This window comes from Lycium barbarum, chromosome 7 (genome assembly GCF_019175385.1).
Source record: "Lycium barbarum isolate Lr01 chromosome 7, ASM1917538v2, whole genome shotgun sequence".
NCBI lineage: Eukaryota > Viridiplantae > Streptophyta > Magnoliopsida > Solanales > Solanaceae > Lycium > Lycium barbarum.
Window position 1 is genome coordinate 52,651,058 of NC_083343.1, and position 27,524 is coordinate 52,678,581.

General features: G+C 39.2%; 1 long non-coding RNA gene and 1 other non-coding gene across 2 annotated transcripts; one reads left to right on the forward strand and one right to left on the reverse strand.

The window, feature by feature from the left end:
* Positions 1 to 3,948: 3,948 nt before the first annotated feature.
* Positions 3,949 to 4,054, forward strand: LOC132604802 (small nucleolar RNA R71). The gene has a single exon (XR_009568900.1). It is a non-coding gene; the product is annotated as a small nucleolar RNA R71 (small nucleolar RNA).
* Positions 4,055 to 21,650: 17,596 nt separating this feature from the next.
* LOC132603433 (uncharacterized) lies at positions 21,651 to 25,633 on the reverse strand. Its single transcript, XR_009568297.1, has 2 exons — positions 25,380 to 25,633; positions 21,651 to 21,923 (listed from the first exon to the last, which is right to left on the reverse strand). It is a non-coding gene; the product is annotated as an uncharacterized LOC132603433 (long non-coding RNA).
* Positions 25,634 to 27,524: the final 1,891 nt, after the last annotated feature.

Sequence of the window (27,524 nt, forward strand, 5' to 3'; positions counted from 1 at the left end):
CTTTGACATTGGTCACAGGACCGCACCAAAAGATTAGCATCATGAAAAATAGTCGGCCAGTAATAGCCGCACTCAAGTACCTTGGCTGCTGTCCGGTTTCCGCTATGATGACCCCCAACAGGAGAGTCATGGCATGCCTTTAGAATTTCCATCACTTCACTTTCCGGAACATAACGCCGAATGATGTTATCAGCGCATGTGCGAAACAAATAAGGCTCGTCCCAATAGTACTGCCGAGCATCCCGCAAGAATTTCTTCTTTTTGTAAGTTTTGATATCATCGGGAACTATACCTGTTACCAAATAATTGCCAAAATCAGCATACCATGGTGCTACCTCATTTGACACCGCTAACACCCTCTCGTCTGGAAAAGCATCATCTATATCAAGCTCATCAGTCAGTCTCCCAGCTTCTTCAAGCCGAGAGAGATGGTCAGCCACCTGGTTTTCAGTGCCCTTTCGGTCTTTTACCTCAAAATCGAACTCTTGCAGCAGTAGCACCCATCTGATCAGTAGCGGCTTTGCTTCCTTCTTTGCCATGAGGTATCTCAAGGCTGCATGATTAGTATAAACCACAACTTTGGACCCCAACAAGTAGGCCCGAAATGTTTCGAAGGCAAACACAATGGCAAGCAGGTCTTGCTCCGTCACTGTGTAATTCATCTGTGCAGCATTCAGTTTTCTACTAGCATAATAGATCGGGTGCATAATTTTGTTGTGCCTCTGCCCAAGCACAGCACCAATCGCAAAACCACTAGCATCACACATCAGTTTGAATGGTAGGAACTAGTCAGGAGCAACAATAATAGGAGCAGTAGTGAGACGCACTTTTAACTCCTCAAACGCCTTCTGGCACTTCTCATCAAACACAAATTTAGCCTCTTTTTCAAGAAGCTTGCACAAAGGATTGGCAACTTTATAGAAATATTTAATGAAGCGCCTGTAGAACCCAGCATGCCCCAAGAAACTTCGGACACCTTTGACTGAGATAGGTGGAGGAAGTTTGGAGATCACATCAATTTTTGCTTGATCGACCTCGATTCCATTTTCAGAGATTTTGTGACCGAGGACGATTCCTTCCTTCACCATAAAATGGCATTTCTCCCAGTTTAGCACCAGATTAGTCTCTTCACACCTTTTTAGTACTTGACCCAGATGGCCAAGACAATCATCAAATGAGTCACCCACCACAAAAAAATCATCCATGAACACCTCCAAGAAATCCTCCACCATGTCGGAGAAGATTGACATCATGCACCTCTGAAAGGTCGCTGGTGCATTACACAAACCAAAAGGCATCCGGCTGAATGCAAATGTCCCGTAAGGACAAGTGAACGTGGTCTTCTCCTGATCTTCCAGAGCAATGTTGATCTGATTGTAACCCGAATAACCATCAAGGAAACAATAATAAGAACGCCCTGCTAGTCTATCCAACATCTGATCAATGAAGGGCATAGGGAAGTGGTCCTTGCTCGTGGCTGTGTTCAGCTTGTGATAATCCATGTAAACTCTCCAACCGGTGACAGTTCTGGTCGGGATCAACTCATTCTTCGCATTCGGCACAACAGTAATGCCGCCCTTCTTAAGAACACATTGGAACGGGCTCACCCATTTACTATCAGCGATCGGGAAAACCATGCCTGCATCTAGCCATTTGATGATTTCTTTCTTGACGACCTCTTGCATATTCTCATTTAGTCGCCTCTGATGCTCTACACTTGGTTTGCTGCCCTCCTCCAACTGAATTTTGTGCTCACAGATCCCAGATGGGATACCTCGAATATCTGCTATTGTCCAACCAATAGCACGCCTATACTCCCTCAATACCTCCAAAAGCTGCACAATCTGCTCCTCAGTCAATGAAGCTGAAACAATCACCGGTAATGTGTTGTCGGGACCAAGGAACTCATATTTCAGGTGTAACGGGAGCTTCTTAAGCTCCAACTTAGGTGCCTCAATGATCGAAGGCTTTGCTGGAGGAGTTGTTCTATTTTCTAGATCAAGACTCAGCTTCTTTAGGTGGTATGTGTATGAGCCCAACCCAACAAGTGAGTTAACTGTCTCCTCATAGCCTTCAATGTCTTCAGCATCGAAATTCATCAGAATGCCAGCCAAAGCCTCACCCAAGCTTTCTTCTTCCATTTTGAACTCCACTGCATCATCAACTACATCAAATGAATCAATTACCGAAATGCTCTCATAAGCACTTGGTAACTTCATCCCTTTGCTAGCCTGAAAAGTCACTTCTTCATTGTTGACTCGAAACTTGATTTCATTTTTTTCAGAATCCATCAAAGCCCTCCCTGTAGCAAGGAAAGGCCTCCCCAGAATGATATGAATGTCCCGATACACAGCACAGTCAAGAATCACAAAGTCAGCGGGCAACAAAAACTCACCAACCCACACAATCACATCATCAACCACCCCAACAGGTCTTTTGATAGACCTATCAGCCATCTACAACCTCATCATAGTCGGCCGTGGCATTCCCAAACCTGATTGCTTATATATAGCAAGGGGCATCAAATTAATACTCGCCCCATTATCACACAAAGCGCGAGCAAAGTCATGGTACCCAATAGAACAAGGAATGGTGAATGCCCTAGGATCTCCCTTTTTCTGAACAGTTGTGGTTGAGATAATAGAACTCACAGTGTGAGTCAAACTCACGGTTTCATGTTGAACCGTCTTCTTCTTAGTCAGCAACTCCTTCAGATATTTCACAAAACCGGGCATCTCTTTGACAACTTCCAAGAAGGGAAAATTCAGAGATAACTGCTTCAGCTGATCATAAAACTTTTCAAACTTCGCATCTTCATTCTTCTTTACCAACCTCTGAGGAAAAGGAGGTTTAGCTTTGAAAAGCTGTGTCAAAGGGCGGAAAGCCCCTTTTACAGCCTGCTTACTTGTGTCATCAGCTTCTCTCACCATCTCTGGAATATCAGCAACCTTCTTGTCAGTAGGCCTCTTATCAGCAATAATGGGTGTTTCAGACTGCAGCTCATTCTCTTCATTTATCTGCTCAAGATCAGTCACCTCCTCAGCAGCCCCCTGTATTGTTTTGCCACTTCTAGTAGTGATGGCAAATGCGCGGTCTATACCGCCTCCCCCATTCTTGGGATTTGGAATAGTGTCACTCGGAAGTCCTCCCTTTTTAGGAGGGTGATGCTCTCTGGATATATCCCTCATCTGCGACTCAAGCTTCTGAATAGCTGCTGTATGAGAACCCACTGTCTCTGTCAGCCCAGATAAAGTCCTTTCAGACTTCGATTGATTAGCCAGAATCTTCTCAAGCATTGCTTCAACTTTTGAACTACCCTGCTCTGTCGACTGCCCTTTTGGTGGTATATAAGGATTGGAACTCTTGTTCCCAAAATTGTTGCTGTTGTTGTAGCTCCCTTGGTTCGCACCACCATAGTTATTGTTGTAGTTCCCAGAGTTGTTGTAAGCACCTTGACCTTGCTGAGGTCTCCATTGATTCTAATTTTGATAGGCACCTTGGTAATTCTGTCTTTGATAACTCCCTTGAGAGTTATTAACATAATTGGCATCTTCAACCTGCATGGGTGGCCCATCAAGGAATGGACCATCATGAGCATGGTACATCCCTTTTGGCAAAACTACATCATCCTCACAAACATTTACTTTTTTGATCTGAGATTCATCGAACTTCTTCGTCAGCAAGGAAGTATTTGTTGCAAGCTCTGCCAATGTTTGCTGGGTATCCTGATTTTCCTTCACTATATTCTGGAGCATAGCACTACCATATGGTACCACTTCAGCATTGTTTGAGTGCCAAGCTTGATTATGAGTTGTCAGCTTGTTAAGTATGGTGGTCACTCGTCGAAAGGTCATGTTCATAAAACACCCATCAGCTACATTCTTAGCTACTGACTGTGTCACTGGATCTAACCCTATGTAGAACTTCTCCATCAATATATTTTTCGGAAAACCATGATTAGGGCTCTTCTGCAAATACTCTTTGAACCTCTCCCAGGATTCATATAGTTGTTCCCCCGGTCGCTGCCTGAATTCATAAATCTTGTCGCGAATCTCAGCCTTCCTGCTAGGGGGGTACCACTTTGTAAGAAAAACAGGTACCATTTCTGCCCATGAAGTAATCGAATTTCGGGGCAGCTTCTCGAACCATGTTCTTGCCTCCCCAACTAAGGAATATTTGAATAACCTCAACCGAATAGCATCTTGTGGAACATTGTTCTGGATATGATTAGCACACACATCCACAAAATTCTGCAAATGACGTTGAGGGTCATTCTCGGTAGAGTTCCGAAAGTATCCCTCAAGTTTCAACAGCTGGTATAAAGATGAGTCAATTTTCACTGTAGCAGCTCCAACTCGAGGTTGAACAATAGCAGATGCATAGTCCTCCTCTTGGAGGAGTTCAGCAAAAATATTCTTATCATCAGATTCATTCGCCTGATTGTTCAACCGATTCACCTGATTACCAGCACGCTGATTCTGCTGATTTTGATTCATGTTCACCTAGTTTACACAGAGTAGAAAACAAGGTGTGATGGAATAAGCAAAAGACTTTAATCAAAGCAAACACTATTTAGTAATTTCAAAACCGTATTCCCCGGCAACGACGCCAAAATTTGATACGCTCAAATTACACCTATTATTGGTATAACACGGACGTTGTCAAATATAGTAACCCAACAAGGTTGGGGTCGAATCCCACAGGGAATATGGTGTGAAAAGGTTACTAAAGTCGTAAATGCTAAGTTCTAGGTCTAATATCTTAATCCGATAATGTTGGTAAAAGTTGGGTTTTGTCTACGACTAATTTCTAAACTGTTGTTTTAGTGACTATTTATGGTAAAAGAAACTAAGGTTGTGTCCCCGTTAGATAGGGTGTATGATCATGGGTATTGATCTTGATATACTTGTAATGGATCATTATATGAATGCACTTAATCTCTATGTGAATCTCTACTATTTCCCCATAAATAAAGATTATATATTTCTATGATTTTCCCAAATATAAGAAAGTGATTATGAAGAACGAGTAATCATGCCAAGTAAACTCCTCTTATTCCTAAGTGAATTTATTAAACAAAGTTTAAAGCTTTAAGTTCTTGTTAATTATTCTTACCAACCCTAATTATTTTCCCAAATAAATTAGGGTTTATGGCTTTAATCAATGTTTGCAACCATTAATTATGAATGAAGAATGAAGAATAATCAAACCCTAATAATCCATTATGTGTATATCAATCACAACACCCAATCACAAAACACCCATCATTGGGTTCACAACCCTAGTAAGGGAATTTAGCTACTCATGACAAAGAACAAGAAATAAGAAATTGAAGAATTCATAAATGCTTACTTTGGAATAAAAAAAGAATTGGTAATACTTGAATTGATGTTTGAATCTTCAAAAACTAGAGAGATGTTTTTGTTCTAAGTCAAGAGACAAAAATATATTGAATGGTGACTATTAAAACCCTACAATGACTATTTATAGGTTTTGAAAATACATAAGTTACAGAATTTGCACTTCAGTCCCGTCATGATGAAATACGGTCCGTAAATCACTTTACGGACCGTAAACATGGTTTACGCCCAATTCGTTCTCTCAGCTGTGTGCAACTTATCCTTCCAAAATATAGACCGTAAAGTGGTTTACGATCCGTAAACTGCTTGGTCGTAATTCAACATCTGATACTTCGACTTTCTGCCAGATGCTCAACTGGTTAAATACGTGATGGAATACGGACCGTAAACTGAAATACGGTCCGTAAACCTAGCTCGTAAACCACTATCTTCTCAGCTTGACTTTCTGGTTCTGTTATCCTTAAACACGACCATGGAATACGGCCCGTATTGTAGAATACGGACCGTAAACATCACTTTACGACCTGGTTCTGCACTTCAACTGTGATTGTGTCGAATCTGTTCCTTTACCTGAAAAACACTAAAAACCACGTAAAATCACATGGGCTTGCTTAAAAACAAGTAAAACTTAGAGTCAAAAAACATCGATTGTGGCGTAAAACCACGCCACATCACCCACCCGGGCACCCCTTAACTCACTTTTGTGATTACATCTAGGTGAGCATACAATTAAACATATAAATCTATTCGTTCATCATACCAGTCCCATTGGACGACAATGCCTTTATACAATGATTGGCATCTATGCCACATCAACGTACATGAGCCGACAAGGCTATCAAAATGATATACAAAATATGGGCCGACAAGGCCAGACATATCTAACCATATACAAGTGACTATGAGCCTCTAAGAAGAGTATAACATATCACATGAGCGGGACAGGACCCCGCTGTGCCCATAATTATGTACACAAAAGAATGAGTACCCCAAAAGCTATGACTCCGAATGAAATGGAGCTCTGCTAGGTGGTCTCTAAGAATACCGCTATGGATCAAGCCTGTCTCCCTGTGCACCTGCGGGCATGACGCAGTGTCCACAAACAAAATGACATCAGTACGAAGAATGTACTGAGTATGTAAAGCATAGGTAATATCAATATAAAAGCAGAGATAGCAACATAAGAAATAGCATAGGATGGGAAATGGCAATATCATCGTCATATGCACTTACTTGCCTTTCATAGGAACTTTCCCTTGCTAATACGTATTTGTGTACATACATCACTATCCGTACCCCACCATAATACCGGTACCATATTTGTGCTCGTATTCATATACATGCCCTTATTCACATTCATATACATGGTCATATCATATTCGTATTCATATCATATACATAATCATGTCATACACATAGCATTTACATAGCATACCCGACCACGTAGGATCGGTGTTTCATACATATCCTTATATAAAATACCCGACCACGTAGGATTGGTGTTTCACGTACCCGATCATATATAGGCTCGGTGATCATACATACCTGGCCAACCAAGGCTCAGTGTTACACGTACCTGGCCCTACCAAGGCTCAATGTTGTCCATACCCAACTGCAGTGGTGTGCGCGCGTTACGTAAATATACATACATATACATCTATACATATACTACCCGGCCATATAAGCTCGGTGTTCCATAATAATCATACATATACACAATAGCTCATAAGCATCTTTACTTTTAACCCCATTATCATAATCATCATCGTTATTATCATTATAGCCATCATCAATACCATTATCACTATCATCATCATTCATTTCATCTACCTTAATATGCCTACTCATCATGCGAGGAACTTAGTACAATCGTAGCGTATCAAGAATCATGAGCTTACAAGCTCGGAAGATCAAATCATTTGAAAGACAACATACTCGTATAGAGGATTTAGATGTTTGGCCAAAGAACCATGCCTTATGAAAGAAGCGTTAGCCTTACATACCTTTCCGTTGCACTATTCTACACTTGCACGTTCTCCTCCAATGCTAGCGTTTCTACCTTCATTGAAGTCATACTATCATTAGAATCGATAGCTAGTATATATGACTAAAGCTAGAGAAAATCGAACAGCGTCTCCTCCATAACGTATCTCAACTCCCAAACGTCAATAATAAATTCACGATGCCATAACAATAGCCATTACCCATTCACATTATCCATAACCATGGCCATAACACACACGACGTCGACTTACATACATTGTTCATCTCATGTTTTCAACATCATTTTTATCGTATTTACATCACAATACATCAAGACCCATAGCTCAATTCATACTATTTCTCAAAATGACACTATTCCATATTCATGACCCATTTTTCTATACCCTTCTACAATCCAAGTATTTCAACTCTTAACTACCTTGAACAACATAGAAATATCATGAATCTTACCTTAAATGTTGTAGGAACAAGCTTTAGTTGATAATACTCCACTTGAGAAAAACCCTAGTTTATCTCCATTTGGATTTCTTGACCTTGGATGATCTTGATGGTTTTTCTTACACTTGATTCCCTTGATTTATGTTGTTGATCACCAAATATTCTTGAATTCTTGTGGAATATATGTAGAGAGATGTTATAGAGAGAAGGGGTTTGATGTAGAAGTGAAATGAAATAAGCCTTGGTCCCCTTATTTAATGACTTAAAAATCTGATTTGAAGTGCACCGGGGTCGTAAACTTGGTTTACGGTCCGTATTCCAGTTTACGGACCATCCTTCGTGGTCGTATTTAATCATATCAGAATCACAAACTCAAACTGAGATGTGGTGATTTACGGACACATTTTACGGGCTGTAAACTACTTTACGGTCCGTATTTTGGGTCGTTTTTAACCATTTTGCTCATTTGGCAGAAAGTTGAAGTTTCGGAAGCCAAAATACGACATGGCAGTTTACGGACCGTATACCACTTTACGGTCCGTATTTCATTTTACGACCAACTAGCCAGAATGCAAACTTGCAACTTTTCACATTTCCAAAACCTATAATTATTCATTATGGAACATAACCTCTCTGTTATTGCGATTGCCTTCGGAATCTCACTTAGGGTCATCAAATGTTATTTTTTACTCGCGAAAACATCGTACGCTCGTACTCATCACTACTTCATTCACTTGCGTACCAACGGAACGTCGCTCTTTCTCCAAACTACTTGTATCAAGTCGGAGAGCGTCTTGAGTACTCCACAACTATGTAAAACTTGATATTTTTGGATCAACAATCAAGCTTGGAAATTTTTCTTTCTTTTTCTCTCTAGTGGCCGAAACCCCTCTTTCTTTGTGTTCTTGAATTTTTGATTAAATTCTTGATAATTCCAAGTGTGCTTGATATATATCCACTCATAGGTCATGTGCATAGCACATGACCTTAATGAAATGGGCTTGGGCTTGCCCCCCTTGGCCGGCCTCTTCAAGGACTTGGGCTTCAATTCCTTGTTGTCCAAACTTGGCCCAATTCGTGAAATGTCCCGTTTTGTAATTCCCGAAACTAATTTCTAAAATTCCAAATTTACCCTCGGCCTTCCCCGAGGTCTTGACATCAATGATTTCATAATCAACATGAGCATAGCAACTTGAATCAAATTATTTCCTCAACACACACAAGTCTTATTTATTTCTTGATTTCCCGTTATACGAAAATACGGGACATAACAGAGTCGTTCAATCTCCTTAAGATAAAGCCTCGCATAATCCTCGGCTGCATAAGTAGTTCTGACAAGCAGAAAATAAGATGACTTTGTGAGCCTATCAACTATGACCCATATCGAATCACACTTCCGCTGAGTACGGTGCAACCCTGTAATAAAGTCCATATTAATTACCTCCCACTTCCATGGTGGAATCTCCATAGCCTGTAATAGACCTTCAGGCTTCTGGTGTTCTATTTTGACCTGTTGACAATTCGAACACTGAGCGACAAATTCTGCTATATCTCTTTTCATACCATCCCACTAATAAACTTCCTTAAGATCATGGTACATCTTTGTTGAGCCTAGATGAATAGAATAGCGGGAGTAATGTGCCTCCCCCATAACCTGCTGACGGAGTCCTGCAACACTAGGGACACACAATCTACCTCGATATCTGAGTACTCCATCACCTGTGATCACAAAGGGTGTCTTTTCTTTCTGAGGGGTTGTATCTCGGTAATGAACTAGAACAGGATCCTCATACTAACGCTCCTTTATCTCAACTACCAAGGATGATACCGCTGTGTCTTGAACAATAACTCTTGCATCACCTAACTCTATTAATCGAACTTCGAGGCTAGCAAATTGATGAACCTCACGGACCATTTCTCTTCCCTCTTGCGACACGTGCGATAAGCTACCTATATATTTACGACTGAGGGAATCGGCAACTACATTCGCCTTCTCAGGATGATACAGAATATCTATATCATAATATTTTAACCACTCCGACCATCGCCTTTGACGCAAGTTCAAATCCTTCTGCGTAAAGATGTATTGGAGACTCTTATGATCAGTATAGATGTTAACATGGACACCGTATAAGTAGTGCCTTCATATCTTCAAGGCATGAATCACTGCCGCTAACTTTGGATAATTCTTCTCGTGCTTCTTCAACTGTCTGGAAGCATAAGAGACAACCTTACCATGCTGCATCAATACATAGCCCAATCCAACACCAGAAGCATCACAGTATACCACATAGCCATCTGCTCCCTTTGGAAGAGTCACAACTGGTGCTTAAGTTAGCTTATCCTTCCGCGTCTGAAAACTCTGCTCACAACCATCTATCCATTGGAACTTAGCTCATTTCTGGGTCAATTTGGTCAATGGGGCTGAAAGAGAGGAAAATCCTTCTACAAATCTTCTATAATAACCTGCCAAGCCCAAGAAACTACGTATCTCCGTTGGTGCCGTGGGCCTTGGCCAATTCTTCACAGCTTCAATCTTTTAGGCATCCACTCTGATGCCTTCCTCTCAAATAATGTGACCCAGAAGAGCCACGGAGTTCAACTAGAACTCACACTTAGAAAACTTTGCATACCAGTCCTTACCCCGGAGAATTCCAAGCACTATTCACAGATGTTCCGTATGGCAGACCTCTGACGGAGAATAAACTAGAATATCATCTATAAACACAATCACGAACAAATCTCGGAAGGGTCTGAATGCACGATTCATCAAATCCATGAATACGGCTGAGGCATTAGTTAGCCCGAACGATATAACACGGAACTCATAGTGGCCATATCTAGTCTGGAATGTCGTCTTCGGAATGTCTTCTTCCTTCACCTTAACCTGGTGGTATCTTGACCTCAAGTCTATTTTCGAGAAATACTTGGCGCCTTGCAACTGATCAGATAAATCATCAATCCTTGGGAGCGGATACTTATTCTTTACAGTCACTTTATTCAATTGCTTATAATCGATACATATTCGTAAGGAACCATCCTTCTTTCTCACAAATAACACCGGCGCTCCCTACGGTGATGTACTAGGCCTGATAAAGCCCTTCTCAAGCAAATCTTTCAACTCTTTCAACTCCGCAGGTGCAATCCTATAAGGAGGAATAGATATTGGCTGAGTGTCTGGCAATAGATCAATAGAAAAATCAATCACCCTCTTTGGGGGAATGCCTGGAAGCTCATCTGGAAACACTTCTGGGAACTCATTAACCAGAGGAACAGACTAAAGAGGCAGCAACTCTGCTTGCACATCTTAAACTCGAACTAGATCAAAAATATACCCTTTTCTGATCATTTTCTCTGCCTTATGATAGGAAATAAACCTACCTCTAGGCGAAGCAGCATTGCCCTTTCACTCTAGGACTGGATCACCTGGAAACTGAAATCGAACCATCTTTGCTCTACAATCAACATTAGCATAACAAGAAGCTAACCAGTCCATGCCCATAATTATATTAAAATCAATCATATCTAACTCAATCAAACCTGCTACGGTGTGGCGGTCACAAACTATAACAACACAGTCTCGGTATACTCGCCTAGCTATAACCGGATCACCGACTAGAGTGGACACCTCGAAAGGTTTGATCAACTCAGGCTCTACGCCAAACTTGCCAGCAACAAATGGTGTAACGTATGATAAAGTGGAACCTGGATCAATCAGTGCATAAACATCACGGGAGGAAATCGATAATACACCTGTAACAACATCAAGAGACGTCTTGTAGTCCTGTCTACCAGCCAATGCATACACGAAGTGCTGAGGACCGCTCGAACTGGACGCCCCACTCCTTCCTCTACCTCGCCCTACTGGCGTCTGAAAAACTTTCCCTGAAGGGCGCACTACAGAAGATGAGATAGCCACAGACCCTGTAGGCTGAACCATACCTGTACCGATCCTCATTGGGCACTCCCTCACCCTGTGGCCTAGCTGGCCACAAGCATAACAACCATCTGATCCCAGTCGACACTGACCGGCGTGTAACTTGCCACACTTGGCACATCGCAGCAAAGGGGGTCCCATCTAGCCTGACTCCGGTCTGTACTGAGAGCCTGGTGCTCTAGAACTCTTGCCTGCTCCGGAATAAGGAGGCCGGTCAAATCTCGGACTTGGAAACTGCGGAGATGCACTCCCTGCTGAAAGGAAAGGATATTGAGAATGTTGTTTTCTCTGTCCTCCTCTAAACTCACCCCCACTATCAAAAGATCTGAACCTCTTACCATGGCCCCGGTCACGATCACGATCACGATCTGTCCTCCTCTGGCGCTTGCGATCCTCCAACTTCTGCGCATATGCCTGTATACGGGAGATATCCATGCCTGGCTGTAATGCGGAAGTCGTACAAGCATCAATCAAATGTGGCCCTAGACCAGCCACAAAACGATGAACTCTATCCTCCATCTCAGCCACCATGGCTGGAGCATACCTGGCCATAGAATCAAAATACACGCAATCCTCTTGGACACTCATACTGCCCTGCTCAATACGTAAGAATCTATCTACTCGGGCTCGCCTGACCTCAGGAGGCAAATAATGGCGGATAAAGGCATCTGCGAACTCTCGCCACATAGTTGGAGCGGCATTCTCTCCACTGGATAACTCCCAAGTCTGATACCACTGTACTACAATATCACATAGCCTATACGAAGACATCTCTACGGACTTGACCTCATCCGCATACATAACCCTCAAAGTCCTCTGCATACCATTAATGAAATCCTGGGGGTCCATATTCTGCTGTACCACAGAAAACTCTAGAGGACCTAACCCAAGGAAGGTCTTAACCCTCGAACTACCAGTCCCATCTGCCTGGTCAACACCAACTCCCTGCTGCTGAGCCTGGATGGCTACTAATCTAGTCAACAACCGTATGGTATCCCGCACATCATGGCGTGGTGCATTTGGCTGAGGAACTGGGGCAGGTGCTGGAGGCGGTGCATGCGATGTCTCAGACGACCCCTCACACTGAATCCCATCTTGGGCTCTCGTGGCATGTCGAGTGCGACTAGTGGCCTCACCTGTGGCTTTCTTGCCCTTCTGGACAGCTGTAGCTTGCTTGGGAGGCATCACTGAAATCATTACAATTTATCAGAAAGTGAACGCCTAACACATGGCTCTATCGCACAATCTAGGAGAGAAAGAATGACATCATCATAAATGTCCTGTAGCCTCCTGTTTATAAGTGTGGTGCACAACACGCTCATAAACAAGACTCTACTAGACACGGTCTGTAGACATCCTTAGGACGGAACTGCTCTGATACCACTTTTGTCACTACCCAACCCGATGAGCCGTGACGGGAGCCTGATCTCTAGCGACCAAACACCCCTAAATACTTATCTGAAACATACTGAACATCAAAGGCCCATGAATGGCACAAACTAATCTCATAAAAAGGAAACATCAGAACTCTGTACAATCTACATACATATATACACAACATGCAGAAGAACAGTGCAAGCCAGCTAGGCTGCTACATATACTGTACACAAAAGAATAGAAGCCGACAAGGCTACACCATCTGACTACTACATACAACTGTCTACAGACCTCTACTAGAACGAAAGCTGTAGAAAGGACGGGACAGAGCCCCGTCATACCCATATGCATACACATCTCAAAAGGGGCATACCAAATGTGATTGTAGCTCTGGATCGAATGGAGCGTACCGACCACTGCTAGATCTAAAGGTCCTACTGAGCCGAACCATCTATCTGTCTCCCAGTACCTCTGGGCATGAACGTAGCCCCCGAGCAACGGGGAGTCAGTACGGATAATGTACTGAGCATGTAAAGCATAAGAGCAACATCATATATATATACACATGGGAATCAAGGACAAGATCTAAACTCATAAGCTGAAATGACTGACTGCATGTACTTGTATGAACTAGTATCTGCATGTATCTGCATAAATCTGTTTATCTAACAATGCCTCTGTGGGCGCATAATATACATGCTCATCCCTATCAATGAAGGTCATTAATCTATATATATGTGCATATATAACGCCTTATATATGCGAGTATATAACGCCTATCTCTTTTCTCATATCATATCGGCCTCTCTGCGGTCATCATCATATACATTGCTGCCATACTTACAGCCTGATTCTCATATCGTCATCATAGTGCACCAGCTGATCAAGTGGTAATGTGTATATAATGCCAACTCCTTTCCATATCCCATATACGTATAATACTTGCGTATATAACGCCTTCTGGTCACGGGTCAACATACATATATATATCTGAATGAACGCAATGCACGAATAACTGCATACATAAAACTGGACCCATGAACAGAAGGAATAATCATAACGGGGCGCATGAATGTTAAAAACTGAAACACTTCTAATGCTTCTAAGAGTAGAGTAATATGGACTCGCTTACTCGCTTATTGGATCATATCATAGGATTATGCCAAAAGAAGGAAAGAATAGCCTTAACATACCTCGACGTACATCAAATCTTCCAACTCTTACATCTCGACTTGTAAATCTACAATTAAGATAACATAGACCTTTATTTGACTAGGTACTTTACTTGCTAACCTCTTTTAGATGCATAGAGAGCTTAACGAATCATGGAAAATATTTCTCTCATAAGCTTCACAACCCTTTAACTTCTCATTCACTTTAATACTGACCATAACAACAATAACAACTATATATCAAAATATATTCAAATGCATCCCCAATCATCTCTTAAAACAACCCTAAGTCACTATTTTGTCTTTCATCAACCTACCACTTTCACAACTACCCCCTCTTTACTTAGAATCACTAAAACTCTTGATACGCAACTTAAATACAAAGGTAGAAATCATTTAAATACCTTGAGGGGTCAAGAATCCCAAGAATCACTTCAACTTCAACTCCTTAAACTCCACAACTTGAAGAAACCCTAGAAGCAACCTTTCTTCTTTACCATCTCAGGTTTACAGGGTCCGAGACTTATTAAATCCTCACTAATATGATGGAAAATATTGGGAGAGAATATATTAGGGTTTTCTGATATTTGGAAGGAGAAAAATATGAAATGAAGCTGTGACCGACATATTTATACTTGGATGCCAAAAAGGCTACAGCGGTCCGGTTTGACGAGCTGGTCGATGGCCCATCGACATGTCGACGGTTCGTCAACTTGCCCGTCGACCTGCGCCTGCAAATGCATAGCTGCGAGATCCCATCAACTCCGCACGTCGACGGTTTGTTGAATATGTCGATGACCCGTCGACACTTACTGGTGTCCTGCAGATTTTTCTATTCAGTTTCGATCGTGTCGACTTGATTCGCTCAGCTTCTAACTCTGTAAATTACCCGGAACACATACTGGTACTCTTGTACATGGGGTAAGACATTTCCTATCTCAAAACTCGAGCTCGGTTCTCTATTCCTTGGGCATACCCGGCTAGGAACCCATAGGTTCTACTACTACAGAGACGAGAGGTGTAACCGTCTTTGCCGGAGGGCATGAAAGAGAGATGATAGTCAGTGATCCGAGGTCATTTTTCGGAGCGGAATAAGTGTTGATAAAAGATCTTGTTGTTGTCATCTGCATAATTGAATCATACATTAAACACTCATCTTGGATATATATAAATATATATCTATAAGACACATTTGGCTGGGGATGAAGATGTGGCCTATGTTGTTTTTGAAATACATGGGAGGTTTTGTACTAATTGCGTGACCATTCTATATTGTGCGATAGGGGATGGTCAACAGGCGTGAGGGTGGAAAGGTCATCCCTAGGCTGTGTGTTACAGAGCGACATAGTACATGGACTTCATGGGTCCCCAATAGGTCATGGCCGTCAAGACGTGATGTTCCGCTTGAGGCATGTGTTTACATGGTATTGATATATAGCCATTGCATTCTTATCATCTATATCATTGCATTGCATTGCACTTGTTATCATCATTGTGATTGGATTGCTATTGTGTTGTGGATACTTGATCGGATACTTGATGGAATATTTTACTTGTTATGATGAATGCTTGGAACACTTGAGATTAGATGCTTAACAATAGACTTGATCAGAAATTATGAGATTGGAATACTCAAGTTTAGGTACTTCACTATAGACTAGATTGGTTATTGAACCTTGTTGGTAGTTTACGGTATGAATGCTTATGTGAATTGTTGATACTTGAGGACTTGATAGTTATTGATGGGACTGAATTATACCTGTACTTGATTGTGAGCATGCCTATCTTTCATTTACTTTCTGTATACATGTTAGCTCACTCAGGACGACCTATGATACCTACTAGTACTTGTTGTTTGTACTGACCAGCACTTGCTGCATTTTTTATGAATGCAAAGTACCTGGATAAATCTACTTCTACCCCTCGTGGCTTATATTCGAGGATTGCTGATTCGAGTCTCTCAGGGTGATCATGAGGGCGTTCGCTCCCCGAAGACTCATTCTATTATTATGCCTTGTTTTCCGTTCTAAGAGATGATTTTGAGACTATTGATGTATTATTATTATTCAGACTTGTAGTATTTAATTAGATGCTCTTGTATGACCAGACCAGATACTGGGTGGATTTCTTTTACTTCCGCACTTATTGATATTATATTTGTGAGACTTCATTATTTTTCTTTCTTTCGCTATCTTCTATAAATTGTGAGTATTGAGTAAGGGTTCGCCTACCGAGGTGGGAAAGGTAGGTGCCAACACGACTTAGTGAAATTGGGTCGTGACAATACTGTGCATGCATGCATGAGGTCATACATGTCTATATGCGTATATAATTCCTGTAAAGCATATATGGGAATCCCATCATTTCATATCCGCCTCTGCGGGGATCGTCATCATCATGTGACCAGCTGATCAGTTGGTAGTGTGTGTATAACGTCGTCACCTTCCTCATACGCCATACATATATATGTAATATACGCGTGTATAATGTATGAGGGGTCATAGGTCTGCACATGTATATATTGTAAGGCATAAATATGATAATAGTACATCTTGAATCTGTCCGAGTGACGTAAGGTCGTTACCCCTCCGAACATCGTTATGAGATAGCATTTACATCAGCAAGTGAATCTCGGAATCATACTAAATCTGAAGAAGGACTTACTGAGGATAACATTCTAGAACATGAATAAACATGGAACATCCCTAGCTACTAAGAATAGAGTCATTATGGAGTAGCGTTACGTTGACGTTTCGTTCATAAGGATCATGCCAAAAGAAGGAAAGTTAACCTGAACATACCTCAAGTCATAAAAAAATCCCACAATGAGACTGTCGGGCTAGTATTCCAATCTTCTTAGTCACCATAGTACACCTAATAGTCGACAACATAACAACAACATCATATAAGTCTCTTTAATTCCATATCACTACTCACTCCAAGATTTATATCAAAGCAGCCCAATATGCTATGTATAAAACACTTATACCCTTTCTTCTTCCAATTATACGAAGTATAACATCCTCAATGCAACCACAACACCAACTACTATCCTTATATCAAGGTTTTAACTCACAAAAATATTTACAACATGACTCAAGGTTAAATTACATCTCAACATAACCTCAAATCCATATTTGAACCTTTCCTCCAACTCCTTTCCCTCCAAACCTAACATGATCATCATATAAACTCGTAAACATGGAGTTTGATAGAATCTTACCTAAAAACTCAAGAACACATCAATACCAAGAGTGTTTCATCTTGAAGTATCCTCCAAAACAACCACCAAGAGGAGAAACAAGTTTCCATGATCACTTTAGCATCTTTAAACACTTAATCTTTTCTTTTGATTCTTGATTTTTTTTAGGAATGAATTAGATATGGTGGAGAGGGTCTTCTAGAGTGTTGGAGATCAGGGGAAATGAGAAAATGAGTTAAAAGGATAAGTATACGAAATATATATATAAAAAAACAAATGCGGCTGACCAAAAAATATGGCAAAAAAGTATGGACCGTATTTTTAAATATGGTACGTATTTCTTGGTCGTAATTCTCGGTATAAAAATTTACCTTTCTACCAAGGAAAATATTGTCCGTAGTTGAAATCATATTTTTTTATATGCCGGTATTTTGCACCGTACTTCTAGAATTTGTGTTCTATCGGTTGCATTGGAAAGAAAAGTCTATGAACTTGAATCTGCATAGGTTATGCATTCGATAGCTCCTCATATGCTAGAAGATATACTTCCCCAGAGTTGGACCAAAAATCCTGTCCAAAATTCTACCAAATTTTCCCAAAGTTTCGACAAACTTAATTTCTTCGATTCGCTTAATCCCAGAACCTTCCAATACCTATTAAACATGATCATAAACTCTTATACACTCAAGATAGAAATGTCTAATTCCATATGACCTCGAAGGTCACTCCGCTCTCTGAATCTATAGAATCCAACTCATGAGGAAACTTAACATATAAAAGTATGGATCTAACAACTATAAGTCACACTACTTGATAATTAAAAATATTTAAAATTTATATAAAAAAATTACTGTCAAAGAAAGACTTGTTTGAATCTCTAAATCGGAAAAGTGCCCCATAAATTGAGACCAACGGAGCGATAAATACAAGTTTATTTCTTCTTCCCTTTTAAAGGTTTTCTCAAGAACTTCTTGGAGGTGAATTTGGATCGTTGAATAGAAGGAGAAAAAAAGATAAAAGAGGAAAGTGTATATGTGGAATTAATAAAAGAGATAATTGCCCCCTATATTAATTAGGGTAACAATGATATCAAAATTGACCAATATTTTTAAATCTTACAAAAAATGACCCACTCCCTCCTCCTCCTCTCTTTCTCTTCTTCACCGGACCATAATAGTCGACATCTACTGTAGCCGCCACCGGTCAGCACCACCGGAAAGGTCAAAAAGAGAGTTCGTCGACCAGTCTGGTGGTGGTGTGGCTAGTGGCTGCTCTCTCTCTCTCTCTCTCTCTCTCTCTCTCTCTCTCTATATATATATATATATATATATATATATATATATATATATATATATATATGATGTTCGGCCAAAAATGCATATAATTAGCCATTATTGCCTCACATTCTAGTATTTTTAATTTGTGCTTAGTATTATAATTTCATTTTGTAGGAATAAAGCACCGCGAGAATGAGAAGATTTGGAGAAAAATGAAGTAATGTGTTAGAAATTAAGAAAGCAGAAAACAAATTGGACGACGAAAAGTTGAAGCTGCAACTGCCAAGGATATTGCTAGAGGAAAGTCCAAGTGAATATTGAAGACGACCTCAACAAGGAAAAGAGAAGTCTTGAATTATTGTATTATTTGGGGAGGGAATTAATTAACATATAAGGTGGAATTTGTTTATGGTATAAAGTATCAACGGAAGGTTGTTGTAGGAAGGATTAAAAATAGGAAAAAAAGGGTTGCTGGACGATGTGAAAGTGGGACTCCTAGTCCTACACAGTGAAGGAGGACACAAGAAAATTTACTTACAGTTGGCGTGCCAAAGGGATGCGGAAAAAAAAAAAAGGCCTTTTGGTACCCTATAAATACATATCCTACACGGCTTTTACATAACTTTGGATAACTTGAAACCCTTAGTTCACAACTTTTGACATAGTGAGAGCTTAGAGCCGCCGTGGAGGTCGGAGTTATAGGGTTTTATCTTCTCTTCTCTATAATATTTATTTTGACTTTTTTATTCGGATGATTTGTTGTTGATCCTCCATGTCTATGTGAAGCTAAACTTTTTAGTTCTAGGGCTTTGACACAAACATGAAAGTTGAAGTTTGATTATCGTTTCTATCTATTGATTTTCCATCTTTGGGTTATTTATTTATTCTTGGTCTTAATTGTTTAATTACTTGATCACTAATTAGACACTATCTGTGGCGTGTGAATTGAACTAGGGATAGGGAATTTGCATGCGTAATAAGAACAAATAGAGCTTGTTCGATTAATCATTTTGCTAATGAAGATAGGAATATACCCTTTAGCCTTGCTTAGTTGAATACGGAGAAGTAAATGCGTTCTTGTTACCTCTGGCAACCATAGGAATATAGGCGTTATAGTAGCATCTACAGGCTTGTGATCAACTCGGAAGATACTCATAAAGTAATAATTAACCCGTCAACTAGTAACCCGTAGGTAGAACGATTTGAAGGCTCAACTGGGTTGTTAGTGGTCATAGCCCTAGATCTATCTCTTCTCCGATAAAAATCCACTCTTTCTGGGTTAAAGCTCATCATTTGTTTTGTTTCAGTTTTAGTTAGTTTATAAATATCACTTTGGATTTTAGTTCTTGTTTAGATAATTAGCAATAGTTTAATTTAGTAAACAGTTAATCATAAGTCTCTGTGGGATATATATCTGGACTTAAAAATCCTATATTACTTGTACGACCGCGTATACTTGCGTGTGCGTTTGGCAGCAACAATATATCAGAACTGGTGGTGGTGTGGTTGGTGGTTTTTTTTGGAAGTTTCTCTCTCTCTCAAATCTGGTGGTGGTGTTGGAGTTGGCCAGAGAACCGAACTCCGGCGATGATTGGTGGCTGTTGCCGTTGTCGTTGTCATTGGTGGTGTTGGAGTTAGTTTTTGTAAAATAGTATATAATATTGTATGATAGTCGTATATAGGTGTATAATATTGACGTGGTCTCCATTACGATTCACATTTTGTGGGCGGGGATAGCTCTGAGAAAGCTACTAAGAACTTGTTGGTGCTCTTTCGGACTTGTTTTGAAAAAGAGTAGCCACTTAATTTTTAGGAAATTAGGAAAACTGGGTTCAAAGGGTTTATTCAAACACCGTGGAAAAATTTATAATCCAAAGTTCTAGGTAAGGGTTTTGGTGATCCCCTAGCTAAGGTATTAGACACCCTAGTATTAAGGATCCGTACTATATGGTTGACCATCGAATTCCAGTGTATGATATTTGGATGAACTATTTATTTTGTGTTTGTGTTCTATATTTATAAAAAGGTTGTCATTTTGGCATATCACTAGGTTTTTAAATAGAATTAAATATATCCCCTTTATATATAGGGTATTTTAGATTGGATTTATGATATCCGCATAAGAATAGTCTCCTTTTATATATATATAAGGATAGTATATTTTGTTTTAGGAAATTTACCAAAATGTTCCAGTTTTAGTATGTGTGTGTGTTTATATATATATATATATATATATATATATAAGTTGGTATATATTTATTCTATGTCCATGCGTAATCCCTACACTTTATTCGAGTAAATTCATATAATACGCCAGAATATCCTATTCATAAAACTTGGCATTTATAAATGTGTCTTATCTATTCGAATAAGCCGAGTTTATAAAATGGTTTGATTTTATCCTTATTAGATCCGTATATACATATACATGAAAACAGGTTTTAATTCAAATGTTTGGTCCTTGGCCCACATTTCGAATTTTTATAAAAAAGGGGGTTTCCATTGGGCCTAGCCCAAAATCCTATTACATTTCCTTTAAATTGACTCGGGCATAACCCAAAAGCTCTTTGCTTTTTTTGTTGGGCTTAGGCCTAAAAATCCTTTATCCTTTATGTTATTTCCAGTCCAAAAACTCGTTCCAATTTGTGTAAAACATATCCTCTATCCCTTTTTAACACTGATCCGATTAAAAAAGGGCCATAACGCTTTATGGTTTCAACAATCCTTTGATTTATTTTTTTTGTTTAAACTAGTATTCACCAAAGTCGTTTTATTACTCTTGAGTCTTTTAAAACCGTTACGTTTGAATCGGGGTTCTGAAAATCCTTTTGGGACTTAAAAGTCTTCTAAACAGCATATGTACCATTGTCCTAAGATAGCTAGTTCGTAATCAAAAGGATCCCAATATCAATGTGAGTTTTTAGAACTTCATAAATACAATACAACACATAAATATAACTGAAATAATATGAATAAAGAGAAGGGACAGGCTAGGGGTGTATCAAACCCCTAGTTGGCCATTTGCACCAATGGATGTGACTTCATGCAATCACGTTCAATATTAGCTTCCCGTCCACGACTTCACTGGACTGTTTTGTTGAAATAAAGGCCTGTTGGGCCATAGCCCAACAGGGAGGTCTGACCCGGCCGAAGTTGCTATGCAGTGGAGGAGGAGAAGAGAAAAAGGGAAACCGGTTAGAATTTATTTATTGTACTTATCATTTTCAAAAATGAAACTAAACACAAGTGTATATATAAACATATATCACAAAGCATATAACAGTATCAGATTGCAATATTGTCAAAAAAACAAATTCAAGAAGTGGGCCAGCAAGCCCAAAAAATCACACACATATCTTATACTCCTACTCAGGCCAAGGAAACAGGCCCAAATTTTATCCCATTTGTGCTAACCTAAGGCTGAAATGGGCCTTTCTATGTTTATTTTAGAAGTTTGGACATTATATTCAAGCTAATAGACTCCAAGTGTTTAAGCTCGTGGGAATCCTATATGATTTTATCCTTGTATACATATATATGCATGTGATATACCATTCGATGTACACTTTGACATGTATATCAGACGTGTATACCTGGTATACATCTGACAAACCCAACTATCCCCTACATAAAGGACTAAGTCTTGTAAATCCCATGTATATATTATGTATACACCTTTATTTTTTAAACTTAAACATTAACTAACCCGCCCATTTCAACTAATCTAATTCAACTCTTTTTCTTATCCTGATTAAGTTACAGCAGACTGGGTCAAAACAACTCTAATCCCTCCAAGTATTGCCTTATTCCTATGATTCAATTAGCATTATCAGTCATTAACTTAAGTTAACTGTATTGAACTGGGTTGCAAGAAGCTCCAAGTTTTTTCCAAGTTTCCCTTGAGCCTTTGACTCTATTAATCACCAAATCCATTCTGATTTATCACCTTGATGCCAAGCAATACCTAAGTCCTAATCTAGACTCCAACATAACCAACAGGATGCCCAACATACTTCAGAATTGCATAGTATGAATGTACAGTCTCAAATGAGTCAAATAGGTCCTAAAACTTGATGCAAATAACCACAGCAACAACTATAACATTTAATAAGTCTAAACAGGTGAACAAAAACTCAAATAGGTATCATAACATATAATAAAACATTTAGCTACCAACAAGTGCATTTAATGCCATTTTTGCAATCTAAAGACATATGCCATGTCATGAAAAACAGGAGAAGACCTTGAATCAATCCACAGCCCTATGTTGAACTAATGTCAAATCTACACAAGACTCTTACTACCACTTTTTCATGTTTTTGGAGATCAGACACTATAAGTGAATTAGGACCGATCTTATTGGAACAAAAATCATTTGAAAACCGTTTTGAGGAAAAACAGATTTACTTATTGGACCAAATCCCTTGTCCTAATCAGAGAAAGAATTAGGTTAGTGCATAAATATAGCAATTTTCACCCCATGAACTTGCTGGGCCTGTCATTACAGCCTTTTGTTTGAGATAGAGCAGTACTTGAATCAAGTGTAACTTGATTCTTTCCGAATCTTATTCTCTCCAAGGTGTCCTTAAAAATACTTCGCATGTCAAGCGGTTTATAACATGGCCATTCATACACATAAACTCTTCATACTATCATTAGATAAATCAAACTAAAAGTGGGACAGTTTTAGAAAACCATATTATCTTAAGACTATCCAAAAAGAGACTATTCCAATCACTTTTACACTAGGCAAAACTTGAAGGACCTTGCTTATTTAATCTTCTTTGATTTTAAGGAGGCAGCCTAATCAAAATTCCCTTGGATGTTACTAATCTCTTCCTAGTTAAATAAAGGGTTTAATGTGTCCCATGACCTTAAAAATGAGACTTAGGGGAGACTCTGAGGACTTAAGAAGAAGCAGTACAGGGTTGTTCATCACCCCAATCCTTTTTCTAGACCTTCACCTTAGTAGAGAGAAAGCAGTACAAGGCTGGTCATCACCCCAGCCTTTATCCTAGACCCTTCTCTGGGAGAGGAAGGCAGTCCAAGGTTGTTATCACCCCTAATCTATTCTATGCCAGTCTTTGCCCCCTCAGAGTGTACTCAACCCTTTACCCCGCCCTATAGCCAAGTGACAACCACTAAAGACCTTTAGGACTGGGATAAGATTAGTACTATCCTTAAAATCATGCTATCTTGTTATCTAAAGACTTTTTCTAGTTGTTTTATCTCTTTCCTAAGGCTCTAATCTCTTAGTTGTCCCTTCATATTAAGACAGTCCCAAGTTTACCTCTATTAGACAAATATAGACATGAGCAGTTTCATCCTTAAAGAAAAACCATCCCTTTAACTTGTTGAGACAAGATAAAGACACCACTTGTCCTTCCTTAATTCATCACTTCTAATCATGGATTTAAACATTTAGATAGCACTTTTCATAGGCAGCTACAAACAGATCATAATAACAATTTAGATAGATCAAAGGCACATATCAAAGTCTTACTAAGAATGCCTCAAACCATTAAAAAGATCAAGCAAAACTGGTTGAATGCAACACAAGGGAAACAATGTAGATAAAAATAGGTTTCAACATTCATAGCAATTCTACTCTTAGCCTCTTGAACTCGGATTAATACTATCAAGTTAAATTGGCAAAGGTAGACCTAGTTCAGACAAAACATTTAAGTCTATGGTTTTCTAAATGTCTATGTGATTAGGTCATATATGTAAGCTTTAGCTAGATGATACTATAGTCTTTTAACCCAAATTGCTAGTTGACAAACCATTTTAAGCTATTTACAATAACCACAACCAAAGTTGAAATCAAACCTTTTATTTTCAGTCTTAACCTTGACTCTAGAACCTTTTGACTAATCCATGTTTGTGTAAGCAGAACATCATGGATCAAAACCAAACAGACACAGGCTAAGCATATCACATTTAGGCCAAATCCTCAGGATTAACAAATAAATGCAAAGCTAATAAGCTAACAAGAAACCCAAAATAAACAGGAAATTAACTAAACTAATTCTTAAACTAAGCATAATGCTTAATTGCACAGGATGCTACTAAAAATTAAAAGAAAGGAATAACAAGATAAATAGTTAGCTTTTTTGAGTGCAGCCTTGATTAAGAATGGATTTGAAAGTTCTTTTGTGCTTCCAATCCCCTCCTCAACCACCACACAGTGAAACAAAAGCAATTTTTTTAAACTAATGACTCAATTTCAAGGCTAAGTCTAAAACGTTTTTCTAATAACTTTAATTTCGAGTGTGAATGCTCAAAATCTGGGTTTCGTGCCTTCTTCTCCTTTTTTTGTGATGAAATGGAGTCCTATTTATAAGAACCCCAAATTGATAGAACCTCTACAATTTTGAAGTGGGACTTTGTCCAAATCTAGAAATTTTATGCGTGAGTTTACATCCTTCGGCTACGATTTGGACAAAACATCAGATATACGGATGGATTTTATCCAGTTTTGATCGATCCAGTTCATAACTTTACAAGCCGATAGGAATCAAGGCTTCAAAATGAAATACAACAAAATTCATTAAGGAAATGCAGTGTTTGACTATAAAATGAGTTAAAACTAAAAAGAGGGGAGAGATATACCGTATTTGGGCTTTATTTGGTGGAAAGAAGGCGGATTATGAATGGAGCATTAATTGCTTTGCCACATTCGGCCATGGAAAGGCCTGGTGGCCTGAATATTTGCCATAAACAGCAATTAGGACATCATGAAAGATAGAGAGAGGAAACGAAGGCAGCGCTAGGCTTAGCCGCCTGATGGAGAATGGTTTAAGGGGTCGTTTGGTTGAAGAGGGAGTATTTTTATTTTTGATGTTGGGCCAAGTTAATCCTTATTAGGCTAGACCTGGCCAAAATAAAAAAGAAAGGCCTACGTGTTTGTATACACACGCATATATACATAGTGTATATTTTTAACGTATAAACATTGATATTTGGCACAAATATCTATGTTTCTTGTCATTTTACATCCTATTCTCATGACTTTTGTCTCTTAACCTATGATGAAATTGTCGTATTTGAACTTATGTCGTTATATTTCATTTGTATAGGTACGATAAAGACAAACAATGGGAAACTGGGCTAAAGGTGATATATTTTGGAGCATATGATAATTACACGAGGTGACGAGTTGAAGACCACAAGTGATGAACTAAAAGGAAAAAAATTGAACTGAAGGTCTCGCTTTTGTTACACCTCGGAAAATCTTCCGTTGGTACGCAAGTGAATGAGCTAGTGGAAATACGAGTAACGGGTTAATGATGACTTGAGGGCGTTTTGGGAAGGAGTTATAACGTCCCTTAGATTGTTAATGAAGTATTAAACAAGTGTTAAGAAGGTTCCATAAGGATCGGAGATCAATCGAAGTGACGAGAATAAGTTCAGTGGACTGATATAATGGACCGTATTATGAACCCGACAGATCAGTGATGGGTTATTAAATAAGAAGCCAAGTTCATGAAATCATTTCCACATTTTATCCTTCTCTCTAAAACATCTCTTTACATTTATTACATAAGTTTTCAAGGATTATAAGCCATCAACAACATAAAACAAGTGAATCAAGAGTAAGAACCCATCAAAGATCGTCTAAAGTCAAGAAATACAAATGGAGGGAAACTAGGGTTTTGCTCAAAGTGGAGTATTATCAACTAAGGCTCTTTCCTATGACATCTAAGGTAAGATTCATGATATTTATACGTTGTTCAAGGTGTTTGAGGGTTAAAATGCTTGGTCATTAGAAGAGTATAGCAAAATGGGTTATGAATAATCAATAGTGACATTTTTGAGAAATAGTTTGAATTGAATCATGATTGTTGTTGTGTTGTGACATGAATGTGTTATAAATGACGTGAAGACCATTAAATAGACATTGTATATGAACGGACGAAGTTGGGTGTTGTGACCATGAATATGGATGAATGGAAGTGAATTGAGAATGTGGATAATGTAGATTATTAATGGTCATTGTTATGATATTGTGAATGTATTGTTGACGTTTGGAAGTTGAATTACGATATGGAAGAATGTCGTATAAATAAAGGAAATGCTGTCCGATTTTCTCTAGCTTTAGCCATGTGTGCTAATTGTCGATTCTAATGATAGTACGACTTTAATGAAGGTAGAAACGTGAGCATCCAAGGAGTACATGCAAGTGTACAATAGTTCGACGAAAAGGTATGTAAGGCTAACCATTCTTTCATAAGGCATTGTTCTTTGGCCAAAAGTGTAAATCCTCTATAAGTCTACGATTCCTTCAAATGATTGACCTTCTGAGCTAGTAAGCCTATGCCATAGATGTAACGATAACGATGAGGATAGAAATGATGCTAGAGATGCCTATGAGCTATTATATGTTCGTGTGCCTATGAAGGGCTATAATATGACCCCGAGCTTATGATGTCGGTTAAGAATAAATGTATATGAATATGTATAAAGTATGTATATGATTACGTAATGCGCGCACACCTCTGCAGATGGTACGGATAACCCTGATGCCTTAGTAGGGCCAGGTATGTATGACCTTGAGCCTTGGTTGGCCAAGTATGGGTGAAACACCGAACCTTCATGGTTGGGCAAGTTATGTATGTGTATGTACATGTGTGAATATGTTATGTATATGAGATGTAAATGATTATGAGAGTAATTAAGTACGGATGTGCATGTATGTATACGGATACGCAATAGAAACGGAATGCCCCTATGGAAAGCAAGTAAGTGCCTTGATGA